The 12268-nt window shown below is 54.3% G+C and overlaps 1 protein-coding gene across 1 annotated transcript in view; it reads left to right on the plus strand.

Moving 5' to 3' along the window:
• col5a1 (procollagen, type V, alpha 1) overlaps nucleotides 1-12268 on the plus strand; it is a 160251-nt gene that overhangs the window by 83988 nt on the left and 63995 nt on the right. The window lies entirely within an intron of this gene.

A 12268-nucleotide genomic window follows, 5' to 3' on the forward strand; every position in this document is an offset into this window, starting at 1 on the left:
CATTATTTTATAGACCTCTATAAGATCACCCCTCAGCCTCCTACGCTCCAGAGAAAAAAGTCCCAGTCTATCCAGCCTCTCCTTATAACTCAATCCATCAAGTCCCGGTAGCATCCTAGTAAATCCTTGACACTATCCATCTCAGGAAATGCATTTGCCCAAATTCAGAGAGTGTGGAGCCCAGGGCAGGGGGAAGGGGGCACAGTCTGTTTGTACAGGAGATGTTCTGTCTGAAGTCCCCTCAGCTCTGTCACTGCTGCACTGCGTTAGATCTGGATCTCACCCTGTTTATTGTATCTGAGTGGATACGGAGATAATGTCCATCGGGAAAAGGGATCCAGTCAGCCTTTCTGATCTGGAGTACATGTGACTTCAATCCCATAATATGTGCTTAGCAATAGGAGGAGGCCATTCAGTCCCTCAAGCCTATCCCACCATTCAGTTCGGTTCAGGTTGATCTGTAGCACGAAACCTCCTTGCTTCCGTTACCCTTAATCCCCTTACCCACAAACATCGATAAATCGCAGTGAATCCCAACCCCCATTCACTGCCCCCCCTCCTTCACCCCCCTCCCCCTCCCTCACCCCCTCCCTCACCCCCTCCCCCTCCCTCACCCCCTCCCCCACCCCCTCCCTCTCCCCCTCCCTCACCCCCGCCCCCCTCCCTCACCCCCTTCCCCTCCGTCACCCCCTCCCTCACCCCCTCCCCCTCCCTCACCCCCTCCCTCACCCCCTCACCCTCCCTCACCCCCCTCCCCTTGTCTCACCTCCCCCCCCTTGTCTCACCCCCATTCCCCTTGCCTCACCCCACTCCTCCAACCCCCCTCACCCCCACTCCCCCACCCCCTCACCCCCACTCCCCCACCCCCCCTCACCCCCATTCCCCCACCCCCCCTCAGCCCCACTCCCCCACCCCCCCCCACTCCCCCACCCCCCCCCACTCCCCCACCCCTCCACTCCCTCACGCCCACTCCCCCACCCCCCTCAGCCCCATTCCCCCACCCCCTCACCCCCATTCCCCCACCCCTCCTCACCCCCATTCCCCCACCCCCATTCCCCCACCCCCTCACCCCCATTCCCCCACCCCCCTCACCCCCATTCCCCCACCCCCCCTCACCCCCATTCCCCCACCCCCCCCTCACCCCCATTCCCCCACCCCCCTCACCCCCATTCCCCCAACCCCCTCACCCGCATTCCCCCACCCCCCTCACCCCCATTCCCCCACCCCACACTCCCCCACCCAACCTCACCCCCACTCCCCCACCCCCGCTCACCCCCACTCCCCCACCCCCCACCCCTCCACTCCCCCACCCCCCTCACCCCCACTCCCCCACCCCCATCACCCCCATCCCCTCACCCCCATTCCCCCACCCCCCCTCACCCCCATTCCCCCACCCCCTCACCCCCACTCCCCCACCCCTCCACTCCCTCACCCCCACTCCCCCACCCCTCCACTCCCCCACCCCCCCTCACCCCCACTCCCCCACCCCCATCACCCCCATCCCCTCACCCCCATTCCCCCACCCCCTCACCCCCATTCCCCACCCCCCTCACCCCCATTCCCCCAACCCCCTCACCCCCATTCCCCCACCCCCCTCACCCCCATTCCCCCACCCCACACTCCCCCACCCACCCTCACCCCCACTCCCCCACCCCCGCTCACCCCCACTCCCCCACCCCCCACCCCTCCACTCCCCCACCCCCCTCACCCCCACTCCCCCACCCCCATCACCCCCATCCCCTCACCCCCATTCCCCCACCCCCCCTCACCCCCATTCCCCCACCCCCTCACCCCCACTCCCCCACCCCTCCACTCCCTCACCCCCACTCCCCCACCCCTCCACTCCCCCACCCCCCCTCACCCCCACTCCCCCACCCCTCCACTCCCCCACCCCCCCTCACCCCCACTCCCCCACCCCCATCACCCCCATCCCCTCACCCCCATTCCCCCACCCCCTCACCCCCATTCCCCCACCCCCCTCACCCCCATTCCCCCAACCCCCTCACCCCCATTCCCCCACCCCCCTCACCCCCATTCCCCCACCCCACACTCCCCCACCCACCCTCACCCCCACTCCCCCACCCCCGCTCACCCCCACTCCCCCACCCCCCACCCCTCCACTCCCCCACCCCCCTCACCCCCACTCCCCCACCCCCATCACCCCCATCCCCTCACCCCCATTCCCCCACCCCCCCCACCCCCATTCCCCCACCCCCTCACCCCCACTCCCCCACCCCTCCACTCCCTCACCCCCACTCCCCCACCCCTCCACTCCCCCACCCCCCCTCACCCCCACTCCCCCACCCCCATCACCCCCATCCCCTCACCCCCATTCCCCCACCCCCTCACCCCCATTCCCCCACCCCCTCACCCCCATTCCCCCACCCCCCTCACCCCCATTCCCCCGCCCCCCCACCCCCATTCCCCCACCCCTCCTCACCCCCATTCCCCCACCCCCCATCACCCCCATTCCCCCACCCCACACTCCCCCACCCCTCTCACCCCCATTCCCCCAACCCCCACTCCCCCACCCCCCTCACCCCCCACTCCCCCACCCCCCTCACCCCCCACTCCTCCACCCCCCTCACCCCCATTCCCCCACTCCCCCACCCCCCTCACCCCCTCCCTCATCTGCCCCCTACCCTCTCCCGTGTCCCCCTTTTACCCCTCCGCATACAGCAAAAAGTATTGTTTCTTGCGTGCAATACAGACAAAGCATACCGTTCATAGAGAAGGAAAGGAGAGAGTGCAGAATGTGGTGTTACAGTCATAGCTAGGGTGTAGAGAAAGATCAACTTAATGTGAGGTAGGTCCATTCAAAAGTCTGACAGCAGCAGGGAAGAAGCTGTTCTTGAGTCGGTCGGTACGTGACCTCAGACTTTTGTATCTTTTTCCCGATGGGAGAAGGTGGAAGCTCTGGGGCCGCAGCACTGGCCGCTGGTCCCACATGGGCAGCTGGTCCAGGTCAGTTTCAGGTTGGGTGTCTCCAGGTTCCTAAGGATCACCAACTCTAGAAGAGATTAAATTAAAGAGATTAAATTCTCTGCACGTAACGTGACAGACTGAATTTGGTGTAAGCTGCTCCTTGCAGGATGGGTGAAGAGTTAATGCAGCATTGTTGGTGAGCAGTGTGTGATTAACCTCATTCCCCAGCTGGGCTGATCTCCCCGATCGCTGTCCAGTGTGTGCTGCTGTGTACAGACGTTGGGGACCACAAGAGCCGACAGGGCAGCATTGCATCTTAATATAACTTCACAGAGTATGGACAACGTATGCCATTCCCTCCATCCCAGCATTACCCCCTCTTCAGACCAGGGAGCCAACAGATTAGGAAAATCACCGGGGAAACTGGAACACGCGGACATACAAATGTGCAAAGAAGGAGCAGAAGTAGTCCATTTTTTCAATTGCTCTCTGGCCACGGGGGGAGGTGCTAGACAACTGGAGAACAGCTAAAGTAGTTCCACTATTTAAGAAGAGTTGTAGAAATAAACCAGGGAACGACAGACCAGTGAGTCTCATGTCAGTGGTAGGGAAACTATTGGAGAAACTTCTGAAGGAGAGAATCTATCTCCACTTGGAGAGGCAAAGCTTGATCAGGGAGAGTCAGCATGGCTTCGTCAGAGGGAGGTCACACCTAACAAATTTGATTGAATTTTTTGAGGAGGTGACCAGCTGTGTGGACGAGGGTAGTGCAGTCGATGTAGTTTATATGGATTTCAGCAAAGCCTTTGACAGGGTTCCACATGGGAGACTTGTAAAGAAGGTAAATTCACACGGGATACAGGGTAATTTGATAAAGTGGATTCAAAATTGGCTCAGTTGTAGGAGACAGAGGGTGATGACAGAAGGCTGCTTTAGTGACTGGGAGGTTGGGGGTTTGTGAAGGGGACCCATTGGGAGGGCCACAATGTCTCGATGCCAGTGATCTTTGTTGGGGAGAGAGTGGGGGAACATGCCGTCAATGAGGGGGCAGAGTCCTGATGGTCTTGGAGTGTCCCCTAGACATAGGCCAGAATTATACTATCCCGCCACAGGAATCGGAGTGGGCGAGGGACAGACCATGGGAAGGTCTGTTGACCTCAGACAGGATTTTACAGTTTTGAGATGGTCGAGGCCCTCAAATCCCACCCATTATCTCCTCTCCAGAATCAGTCAGCAAGACACACGGGCTTACGTCAGTTTTCAGTCCTCCAGCCTTTTAATGCCTCTGCACAGAGATACAGAGAGACCTCTGTCTTCTGACTCTCAGACAGCAGCCTCCAGAGAAAGACCTGTCTTCACACAGCCAAACCTCAGAGTGAGAGGGGGTGAAAACACCTCTTGCCTTTTGCAGATCCCTGGGAAAGAGATTCCTATTTTCTCGCAGGTTCCAGACCTCAATTTCTGGAAGGAGAGAGAGAGGAAAAAAGCTACTTCTACTTTTCAAATTCAAACTGCAAATCCCTGCTTTTCCTCCCCGCAAGCCTAGTTTCACCAACTCAGAGGATTTTCTTGTCAATCAACTGAATAAAACCCTGCTCTGAAAACCCCAGGAGACAACGCTGAGAATAACAATAATGCATCAGCCCAGATTAAACCAACGACTCCAATAATTAGGAGCAATTAAACCTTCTGCAGGAGCAGCATTCGAGCTGCCGGCTGTCTGCAATTCAGCATCAGTAAACTGAGCTGATCATAAACACAAACTTCACCACAACATTCCAGAAAAGAACTCTCTTAACGGCACAGTATCGTCACACTGTGATGTTCTGAACTGAGTTCTGAGCTGAGTTGTGTTGTGTTGATCTGTCCTGTGTTGTGTTCTGCACAGAGGTGCTGTGTTCTGGGCTGTGTTGTGTTGTGTTGTTCTGTGCTAAGTTGTGTTGTTCTGTGCTGAATTGTGTTATGTTATTCTGTGATGTGTTGTGTTCTGCTCTGAGTTGTGTTGTTCTGTGCTGAGTTGTGTTGTTTCGTTTTGTGGTCTCCTACAATTAGTTGTGTTGCATTGCCTTTTTCTCAACTGTGTTGTTCTGCGCTGAGTCGTGTTCTGTTACTCTTTTGTGTCAATGTTTTGACCCATGTTCTCTTGTTCTGGGCTGACATGTTGTTTTCTGAGCTGAGTTCTGCAATGTGTAGTGCTGCGCTATTCTGCGCTGTGTTGTGTTGTTCTGAGTTGAGTTGAGTTGTGTTGTGTTGTTCTGTGTTACGTTGTGTTCTGCACTGAGTTGTATTGTGTTGTTCTGCACTGAGTTGTGTTGTTTTGCACTGAGTTGCGTTCTGTTGATCTGCGCAGTGTTGTGTTGCATTGTTCTGCACTGAGTTGTATTGTGTTGTTCTGCATTGAGTTGTGTTGAGTTGTTCTGTGCTGAGTTGTGTTGTGTTGATATGTGTTGTGTTGTGTTGTGTTGTTCTGCACTGAGATGCTGTATTGTTTCGGGCCAGTGTTGTGTTGTGTTGTTCTGCGCAGAGTTGTGTTGTGTTCTGCGCAGAGTTGCATTGGGTTGTTCTGTGCTGAGTTGTGTTGTTTCGTGTTGTGGTCTTCTACGATTAGTTGTGTTGCATTGCCTTTTTCTCAACTGTGTTGCCCTGCGCTGAGTTGTGTTGTGTTGTTCCAACATTAAGAGCATTCAATGGTTATTGGATAAACATATGGATGATATTGGAATAGTGTAGATTAGAGGGGCTTTAGATTGGTTTCACTGGTCGGCGCAACACCGAGGGCCGAAGGGCCTGTACTGCGCTGTAATGTTCTATGTTCTATGTTCTGTGCTGAGTTGTGTTGTTTCGTGTTGTGGTCTCCTATGATTAGTTGTGTTGCATTGCCTTTTTCTCAACTGTGTTGTTCTGCGCTGAGTCGTGTTCTGTTACTCTTTTGTGTCATAATGTTTTGACTCATGCTCTCTTGTTCTGGGCTGACATGTTTTTTTCTGAGCTGAGTTCAGCATTGTGTAGTGCTGCGCTATATTGCGCTGAGTTGTGTTCTGTTGTTCTGCACAGAGTTCGGTTGCGTTGTTCTGTGCTGAGTTGTATTGTGTTGTTCTGCATTGAGTTGTGTTGAGTTGTTCAGCGCTGAATTGTGTTGTGTTGTTCTGCACTGAGTTGCATTGTGTTCTGTGCTGCGCTGTGTTGTGTTATTCTGAGCTGAGCTGAGTTGTGTTGTGTTGTTCTGTGATGTGTTATTCTGCACCGAGGTGCTGTGTTGTGCTGTTCTGGGTTGTGTTTTGTTGTTCTGCACTGAGTAATGTGTTCTACGCAGAGTTGCGTTGTGTTGTTCTGCATTGAGTTGCAATGTGTTGTTGTGCACTGAATTGTGTTGTGTTCTGTGCTGTGTTGCATTGTGTTGTTCTGCGCTGAGTTGTGTTGTGTTGTCTGCGCTGAGATGTATTGTGTTGTTCTGCGCTGCTTGTGTTGTTCTGCGCTGAGTTGTGTTATTCTGAGCTGAGCTGTGTTATGTTGTGTTGTTTTGCACTGAGGTGCTGTGTTGTGCTGTCCTGGGTTGTGTGTTGTTGTTCTGCGCTGTGTTGTATTGTGTTGTTCTGCGCAGAGTTGTGTTGTGTTCTGCGCTGAGTTGCATTGTGTTCTGTGCTGAGTTGTGTTGTTTCGTGTTGTGGTCTCCTACGATTAGTTGTGTTGCATTGCCTTTTTCTCAACTGTGTTGTTCTGCGCTGAGTTGTATTGTGTTTTCGGCGCTGAATTGTGTTGTGTTGTCTGCGCTGAGATGCATTGTGTTGTTCTGCGCTGAATTGTATTGTGTTCTGCACTGAGTTGTGTTGTGTTCTGCGCTGAGTTGTGTTGAGTTGTTCTGCGTTGAGTTGTGTTGTTTTGCGCTGAGTTGCGTTCTGTTGATCTGCGCAGTGTTGTGTTGTTCTGCGCTGGGTTGTGATGTGTTGTTCTGTGCTGAATTGTATCGTGTTGTTCTGTTCTGTGTTGTGTTGTGTTCTATGCTGGATTGTCTTGCGTTGTTCTGTGCTCTGTTGTGTTGTGTTGTTCTGCGTTGGGTTGTGTTGTGTTGTTCTGCGCTGAGTCGTGTTCTGTTACTCTTTTGTGTCATAATGTTTTGACCCATGTTCTCTTGTTCTGGGCTGACATGTTTTTTTCTGAGCTGAGTTCAGCATTGTGTAGTGCTGCGCTATTCTGCGCTGTGTTGTGTTGTGTTGTCCTTTGCTGAGTTGTATTCTCTTGTTCTGCACTGAGTTGTATTCTCTTGTTCTGCACTGAGTTGTATTCTGCTGTTCTGTGCTGAGTTGTTTTGTGTTGTTCTGTGCTGTGTTGTGTTGTTCTGCGCTGTGTTGTGTTTTGTGTTGTTCTGCGCTGCGTTGTGTTGTTTTGTGTTGTTCTGTGCTGTGTTGTGTTGTTTTGTGTTATTCTGTGTTGTGTTGTTTTGCGCTGTGTTGTGTTGTTCTGCGTTGTGTTGTGTTGTTTTGTGTTCTGTGCTGTGTTGTGTTGTTTTGCGCTGTGTTGTGTTGTTCTGCGTTGTGTTGTGTTTTCCTGTGCTGAGTTGTATTCTCTTGTTCTGCGTTGTGTTGTGTTGTGTCATGCAGTTATAGAGTGGTACAGTGCAGAAAAGGCCCTTCGGCTCATCGAGTCTGCACCAACAATAACTACCACTAAAGTCGCACTAATCCCATTTTCCAGCACTGGTCCCATGTTCCCCACAGATGTTATGATATTTCAAATGCTCATCCAAATTCTTTTTAAAGGTTGTAAGGTTTCCGGCCTCCACTCCCTTCCCAGGCAGTGCATTCCAGATTCCCACCACCCTCTGTGTGAATTTTATTTTCTCAAATCCCCTCTGAATCTCCTGCCCCTCACCCTAAAACTCTGCTCCCTCGTGATTGACCCCTCAACCAAGGAGAACAGCTGCTCCATACTCACCCTGTCCATACCCCTCATATCGTATCCACCTCAATCATGTCCCCCTCACACATCTCTGCTCGAGAGAAAACAGTCCAAGCTTTATGTTGTTCGGAGCTGCGCTGAGTTGTGTAGAAGCTGCGCCAGAGCCACGACATTACCGTGTCAGAGCTGTGTTGTAGCCGTGTTGATGGCATGTCAGAGCTGTGTTGCAGCCATGTTGATGGTGTGTCAGAGCCGTGTTGTAGCCGTGTTGACACCATGTCAGAGCTGTGTTGTAGCCGTGTTGATGGTATGTCAGAGCTGTGTTATAGCCGTGCTGACACCGTGTTAGAGCTGTGGTGTAGCCGTGTTGATGGTGTGTCAGAGCTGTGTTGTAGCCATGTTGATGGTGTGTCAGAGCTGTGTTATAGCCATGTTGGCACCGTGTCAGAGCTGTGTTGTAGCCGTGTTGAAACTGTGTCAGAGCTGTGTTGTAGCTGTGTTGATGGCATGTCAGAGCTGTGTTGTAGTCATGTTGACACCGTGTCAGAGCAGTGTTGTAGCCGTGTTGCTGGCGTGTCAGAGCCGTGTTGTAGCCGTGTTGACACCGTGTCAGAGCTGTGTTGTAGCCGTGTTGACACCGTGTCAGAGCTGTGTTGTAGCCATGTTGATGGTGTGTCAGAGCTGTGTTGTAGCTGTGTTGACACCGTGTCAGAGCTGTGTTGTAGCCATGTTGATGGTATGTCAGAGCTGTGTTGTAGCCGTGTCGACACCATGTCAGAGCTGTGTTGTAGCCGTGTTGACACCATGTCAGAGCTGTGTTGTAGCCATGTTGGCACCATGTTAGAGCTATGTTGTAGCCGTGTTGATGGTGTGTCAGAGCTGTGTTGTAGCCGTGTTGACACCGTGTCAGAGCTGTGTTGTAGCCGTGCTGACACCGTGTCAGAGCTGTGTTGTAGCCGTGTTGAAACTGTGTCAGAGCTATGTTGTAGCCATGATGATGGTGTGTCAGAGCTCTGTTGTAGCCGTGTTGGCACCATGTCAGAGCTGTGTTGTAGCCGTGTTGATGGTGTGTCAGAGCTGTGTTGTAGCCGTGTTGACACTGTGTCAGAGCTGTGTTGTAGCCGTGTTGACACCGTGTCAGAGCTGTGTTGTAGCCATGTTGATGGTGTGTCAGAGCTGTGTTGTAGCCGTGTTGACACTGTGTCAGAGCTGTGTTGTAGCCGTGTTGATGGTGTGTCAGAGCTGTGTTGTAGCCGTGTTGACACTGTGTCAGAGCTGTGTTGTAGCCGTGTTGATGGTGTGTCAGAGCTGTGTTGTAGCCGTGTTGATGGTGTGTCAGAGCTGTGTTGTAGCCGTGTTGATGGTGTGTCAGAGCTGTGTTATAGCCGTGTTGACACCGTGTTAGAGCTATGTTGTAGCCATGTTGATGGTGTGTCAGAGCTGTTCCGTGTTGCATTGTTACACTGAGGCTGGTTTTATTATGTGACCTCGATTTGTGTAATTTGTTATATTTTCACAATAAAAAACATCCAATCACACAATCCGCCGTCGCTGACTCAGCTTTTTCCTCACAATCTTCACGCCACCTTCACCTCCCCCGAGAGCTTGGGAGACTTACCCTCACCCTGACCCCTGACCCTCACCCTGATCCCTGACCCTCACCCTGACCCTTCACCCTGACCCCCTCACCCTGACCCCCTCACCCTGACCCCCTCACCCTGACCCCCTCACCCTGACCCCCTCACCCTGACCCCTCACTCTGACCTGTCACCCTGACCGTCACCCTGACCGTCACCCTGACCCCCTCACCCTGACTCCCTCACCCTAACCCCTCACCCTGACCTCTCACCCTGACCATCACCCTGACCCCTGACTCTCACCCTGACCGTCACCCTGACCCTCAACCTGACCATCACCCTGACCCCTCACCCTGACCCCTCACCCTGACCCCTCACCCTGACCTCCTCACCCTGACCCTCACCCTGACCATCACCCAGACCCCTCACCCTGACCTCCTCACCCTGACCCTCACCCTGACCTCCTCACCCTGACACTCACCCTGACCATCACCCTGACCCTGGCCTCCTGATCCTCATCCTGACCTCAACCCTGACCCTCACCCTGACCCTGACCCCGACCTCTTGACCTGTCCTCGACCCTGACCTCCTGGCCCTCACCCGACCCTGACCTCCTGACCCCGACCGTGACCTCAACCGTGACCCTGACCCCAAGCGTAGCCACGGCTCCAAACGCAACAAAAAGCTGAATGGTAGACAATTCCGACCCCTCTTATCCAAAGTCCATTTCCACCCAATCACACCGTGACGATTGAGCAAGATCAGATAGTTGACCGGAAACGACTGGAATTCTGCTGGAAGAGTTTGGAGAGGTTCCGTCCTCAGTTCCAGCTCCTGAATGTTTCCTTCCGTTAGAGCAAAGCGCACAGTTCAGCTGTCCTCCAGGCAATCCCACCATCGGGTGTGTGACTCGCTGAGGATTACACCCCAACTACACCCCAACTACACCCCAACTACACCCCAACTACACCCCAACTACACCCCAACTACACCCCAACTACACCCCAACTACACCCCAACTCCACCCCAACTACACCCCAACTACACCCCAACTACACCCCAACTACACCCCAACTACACCCCAACTACACCCCAACTACACCCCAACTCCACCCCAACTACACCCCAACTACACCCCAACTACACCCCAATTCCACCCCAACTACACCCCAACTACACCCCAACTACACCCCAACTACACCCCAACTCCACCCCAACTACACCCCAACTACACCCCAACTCCACCCCAACTCCACCCCAACTACACCCCAACTACACCCCAACTACACCCCAATTCCACCCCAACTCCACCCCAAGTACACCCCAACTACACCCAACTCCACCCCAACTACACCCCAACTACACCCCAACTACACCCCAACTACACCCCAACTACACCCCAACTACACCCCAACTCCACCCCAACTACACCCCAACTACACCCCAACTCCACCCCAACTACACCCCAACTACACCCCAACTACACCCCAACTACACCCCAACTACACCCCAACTACACCCCAACTACACCCCAACTACACCCCAACTACACCCCAATTCCACCCCAACTCCACCCCAACTACACCCCAACTACACCCCAATTCCACCCCAACTCCACCCCAACTACACCCCAACTACACCCCAATTCCACCCCAACTCCACCCCAACTACACCCCAACTACACCCCAACTCCACCCCAATTCCACCCCAACTACACCCCAATTCCACCCCAACTACACCCCAACTACACCCCAACTCCACCCCAACTCCACCCCAACTCCACCCCAACTACACCCCAACTACACCCCAACTCCACCCCAACTCCACCCCAACTACACCCCAACTACACCCCAACTCCACCCCAATTCCACCCCAACTCCACCCCAACTCCACCCCAATTCCACCCCAACTCCACCCCAACTCCACCCCAACTCCACCCCAACTACACCCCAATTCCACCCCAACTACACCCCAACTACACCCCAACTCCACCCCAATTCCACCCCAACTCCACCCCAACTCCACCCCAATTCCACCCCAACTACACCCCAACTCCACCCCAACTACACCCCAACTACACCCCAACTACACCCCAACTCCACCCCAACTACACCCCAACTCCACCCCAACTACACCCCAACTACACCCCAACTACACCCCAACTACACCCCAACTACACCCCAACTACACCCCAACTACACCCCAACTACACCCAACTCCACCCCAACTACACCCCAACTACACCCCAACTACACCCCAAGTCCACCCCAACTACACCCCAACTACACCCCAACTCCACCCCAATTCCACCCCAACTACACCCCAACTACACCCCAACTCCACCCCAACTCCACCCCAACTACACCCCAACTACACCCCAACTCCACCCCAATTCCACCCCAACTCCACCCCAACTCCACCCCAATTCCACCCCAACTACACCCCAACTACACCCCAACTACACCCCAATTCCACCCCAACTACACCCCAACTCCACCCCAACTCCACCCCAACTCCACCCCAACTACACCCCAACTACACCCCAACTACACCCCAACTCCACCCCAACTCCACCCCAACTACACCCCAACTACACCCCAACTCCACCCCAACTACACCCCAACTACACCCCAACTCCACCCCAATTCCACCCCAACTCCACCCCAACTCCACCCCAACTACACCCCAACTCCACCCCAACTACACCCCAACTACACCCCAACTCCACCCCAATTCCACCCCAACTCCACCCCAACTACACCCCAACTACACCCCAACTCCACCCCAACTCCACCCCAACTACACCCCAACTCCACCCCAACTCCACCCCAACTCCACCCCAACTCCACCCCAACTACACCCCAACTACA

This window comes from Mustelus asterias, chromosome 13 (assembly GCF_964213995.1).
Source record: "Mustelus asterias chromosome 13, sMusAst1.hap1.1, whole genome shotgun sequence".
Lineage (NCBI taxonomy): Eukaryota > Metazoa > Chordata > Chondrichthyes > Carcharhiniformes > Triakidae > Mustelus > Mustelus asterias.